Source organism: Rutidosis leptorrhynchoides, chromosome 6, assembly GCF_046630445.1.
Source record: "Rutidosis leptorrhynchoides isolate AG116_Rl617_1_P2 chromosome 6, CSIRO_AGI_Rlap_v1, whole genome shotgun sequence".
NCBI lineage: Eukaryota > Viridiplantae > Streptophyta > Magnoliopsida > Asterales > Asteraceae > Rutidosis > Rutidosis leptorrhynchoides.
The window spans coordinates 65,418,510-65,423,445 of NC_092338.1; positions in this window are offsets into that span (position 1 = coordinate 65,418,510).

Sequence of the window (4,936 nt, forward strand, 5' to 3'; positions counted from 1 at the left end):
GATGTTCCCGTCGCAAAAGAATTTCCCGATGTATTTCCGAAAGAATTACCGGGATTACCCCCACATCGATCCGTTGAATTTCAAATAGATCTTGTACCAGCAGCTGCACCAATAGCTCGTGCTCCTTACAGACTCGCACCCAGCGAGATGAAAGAACTGCAAAGCCAATTACAAGAACTTTTAGAGCGTGATTTCATTCGACCAAGCACGTCACCGTGGGGAGCTCCTGTTTTGTTTGTCAAGAAGAAAGATGGTACATTCAGGTTGTGTATCGACTACCGAGAGTTGAACAAACTTACCATCAAGAACCGCTACCCACTACCGAGAATCGACGACTTATTTGATCAACTACAAGGCTCGTCTGTTTATTCAAAGATTGACTTACGTTCCGGGTATCATCAAATGCGGGTGAAAGAAGATGATATTCCAAAGACTGCTTTCAGAACACGTTACGGTCATTACGAGTTTATGGTCATGCCGTTTGGTTTAACTAATGCACCAGCTGTGTTCATGGACCTTATGAACCGAGTGTGTGGACCATACCTTGACAAGTTTGTCATTGTTTTCATTGATGACATACTTATTTACTCAAAGAATGACCAAGAACACGGTGAACATTTGAGAAAGGTGTTAGAAGTATTGAGGAAGGAAGAATTGTACGCTAAGTTTTCAAAGTGTGCATTTTGGTTGGAAGAAGTTCAATTCCTCGGTCACATAGTGAACAAAGAAGGTATTAAGGTGGATCCGGCAAAGATAGAAACTGTTGAAAAGTGGGAAACCCCGAAAACTCCGAAACACATACGCCAGTTTTTAGGACTAGCTGGTTACTACAGAAGGTTCATCCAAGACTTTTCCAGAATAGCAAAACCCTTGACTGCATTAACGCATAAAGGGAAGAAATTTGAATGGAATGATGAACAAGTGAAAGCGTTTCAGTTATTGAAGAAAAAGCTAACTACGGCACCTATATTGTCATTGCCTGAAGGGAATGATGATTTTGTGATTTATTGTGACGCATCAAAGCAAGGTCTCGGTTGTGTATTAATGCAACGAACGAAGGTGATTGCTTATGCATCTAGACAATTGAAGATTCACGAACAAAATTATACGACGCATGATTTGGAATTAGGCGCGGTTGTTTTTGCATTAAAGACTTGGAGGCACTACTTATATGGGGTCAAAAGTATTATATATACCGACCACAAAAGTCTTCAACACATATTTAATCAGAAACAACTGAATATGAGGCAGCGTAGGTGGATTGAATTGTTGAATGATTACGACTTTGAGATTCGTTACCACCCGGGGAAGGCAAATGTGGTAGCCGATGCCTTGAGCAGGAAGGACAGAGAACCCATTCGAGTAAAATCTATGAATATAATGATTCATAATAACCTTACTACTCAAATAAAGGAGGTGCAACAAGAAGTTTTAAAAAAGGGAAATTTAAAGGATGAAATACCCAAAGGATCGGAGAAGCATCTTAATATTCGGGAAGACGGAACCCGGTATAGGGCTGAAAGGATTTGGGTACCAAAATTTGGAGATATGAGAGAAATGGTACTTAGAGAAGCTCATAAAACCCGATACTCAATACATCCTGGAACGGGGAAGATGTACAAGGATCTCAAGAAACATTTTTGGTGGCCGGGTATGAAAGCCGATGTTGCTAAATACATAGGAGAATGTTTGACGTGTTCTAAGGTCAAAGCTGAGCATCAGAAACCATCAGGTCTACTTCAACAACCCGAAATCCCAGAATGGAAATGGGAAAACATTACCATGGATTTCATCACTAAATTGCCAAGGACTGCAAGTGGTTTTGATACTATTTGGGTAATAGTTGATCGTCTCACCAAATCAGCACACTTCTTGCCAATAAGAGAAGATGACAAGATGGAGAAGTTAGCACGACTGTATTTGAAGGAAGTCGTCTCCAGACATGGAATACCAATCTCTATTATCTCTGATAGGGATGGCAGATTTATTTCAAGATTCTGGCAGACATTACAGCAAGCATTAGGAACTCGTCTAGACATGAGTACTGCCTATCATCCACAAACTGATGGGCAGAGCGAAAGAACGATACAAACGCTTGAAGACATGCTACGAGCATGTGTTATTGATTTCGGAAACAGTTGGGATCGACATCTACCGTTAGCAGAATTTTCCTACAATAACAGCTACCATTCAAGCATTGAGATGGCGCCGTTTGAAGCACTTTATGGTAGAAAGTGTAGGTCTCCGATTTGTTGGAGTAAAGTGGGGGATAGACAGATTACGGGTCCAGAGATTATACAAGAAACTACCGAGAAGATCATCCAAATTCAACAACGGTTGAAAACTGCCCAAAGTCGACAAAAGAGCTATGCTGACATTAAAAGAAAAGATATAGAATTTGAAATTGGAGAGATGGTCATGCTTAAAGTTGCACCTTGGAAAGGCGTTGTTCGATTTGGTAAACGAGGGAAATTAAATCCAAGGTATATTGGACCATTCAAGATTATTGATCGTGTCGGACCAGTAGCTTACCGACTTGAGTTACCTCAACAACTCGCGGCTGTACATAACACTTTCCACGTCTCGAATTTGAAGAAATGTTTTGCTAAAGAAGATCTCACTATTCCGTTAGATGAAATCCAAATCAACAAAAAACTTCAATTCATCGAAGAACCCGCCGAAATAATGGATCGTGAGGTTAAAAGACTTAAGCAAAACAAGATACCAATTGTTAAGGTTCGATGGAATGCTCGTAGAGGACCCGAGTTCACCTGGGAGCGTGAAGATCAGATGAAGAAGAAATACCCGCATCTATTTCCAGAAGATTCGTCAACACCTTCAACAGCTTAAAATTTCGGGACGAAATTTATTTAACGGGTAGGTACTGTAGTGACCCGAACTTTTCCATGTTTATATATATTAATTGAGATTGATATTTACATGATTAAATGTTTCCAACATGTTAAGCAATCAAACTTGTTAAGACTTAATTAATTAAAATATGTTTCATATAGACAATTGACCACCCAAGTTGACCGGTGATTCACGAACGTTAAAACTTGTAAAAACTATATGATGACATATATATGGATATATATATAGTTAACATGATACTATGATAAGTAAACATATCATTAAGTATATTAACAATGAACTACATATGTAAAAACAAGACTACTAACTTAATGATTTTTAAACGAGACATATATGTAACGATTATCGTTGTAAAGACATTTAATGTATATATATCATATTAAGAGATATTCATACATGATAATATCATGATAATTTAATAATTTAAAATCTCATTTGATATTATAAACATTGGGTTAACAACATTTAACAAGATCGTTAACCTAAAGGTTTCAAAACAACACTTACATGTAACGACTAACGATGACTTAACGACTCAGTTAAAATGTATATACATGTAGTGTTTTAATATGTATTTATACACTTTTGAAAGACTTCAATACACTTATCAAAATACTTCTACTTAACAAAAATGCTTACAATTACATCCTCGTTCAGTTTCATCAACAATTCTACTCGTATGCACCCGTATTCGTACTCGTACAATACACAGCTTTTAGATGTATGTACTATTGGTATATACACTCCAATGATCAGCTCTTAGCAGCCCATGTGAGTCACCTAACACATGTGGGAACCATCATTTGGCAACTAGCATGAAATATCTCATAAAATTACAAAAATATGAGTAATCATTCATGACTTATTTACATGAAAACAAAATTACATATCCTTTATATCTAATCCATACACCAACGACCAAAAACACCTACAAACACTTTCATTCTTCAATTTTCTTCATCTAATTGATCTCTCTCAAGTTCTATCTTCAAATTCTAAGTGTTCTTCATAAATTCCAAAAGTTCTAGTTTCATAAAATCAAGAATACTTTCAAGTTTGCTAGCTCACTTCCAATCTTGTAAGGTGATCATCCAACCTCAAGAAATCTTTGTTTCTTACAGTAGGTTATCATTCTAATACAAGGTAATAATCATATTCAAACTTTGGTTCAATTTCTATAACTATAACAATCTTATTTCAAGTGATGATCTTATTTGAACTTGTTTTCGTGTCATGATTCTGCTTCAAGAACTTCGAGCCATCCAAGGATCCATTGAAGCTAGATCCATTTTTCTCTTTTCCAGTAGGTTTATCCAAGGAACTTAAGTTAGTAATGATGTTCATAACATCATTCGATTCATACATATAAAGCTATCTTATTCGAAGGTTTAAACTTGTAATCACTAGAACATAGTTTAGTTAATTCTAAACTTGTTCGCAAACAAAAGTTAATCCTTCTAACTTGAATTTTAAAATCAACTAAACACATGTTCTATATTTGTATGATATGCTAACTTAATGATTTAAAACCTGGAAACACGAAAAACACCGTAAAACCGGATTTACGCCGTCGTAGTAACACCGCGGGCTGTTTTGGGTTAGTTAATTAAAAACTATGATAAACTTTGATTTAAAAGTTGTTATTCTGAAAAAATGATTTTTATTATGAACATGAAACTATATCCAAAAATTATGGTTAAACTCAAAGTGGAAGTATGTTTTCTAAAATGGTCATCTAGACGTCGTTCTTTCGACTGAAATGACTACCTTTACAAAAACGACTTGTAACTTATTTTTCCGACTATAAACCTATAACTTTTCTGTTTAGATTCATAAAATAGAGTTCAATATGAAACCATAGCAATTTGATTCACTCAAAACGGATTTAAAATGAAGAAGTTATGGGTAAAACAAGATTGGATAATTTTTCTCATTTTAGCTACGTGAAAATTGGTAACAAATCTATTCCAACCATAACTTAATCAACTTGTATTGTATATTATGTAATCTTGAGATACCATAGACACGTATACAATGTTTCGACCTATCATGTCGACACATC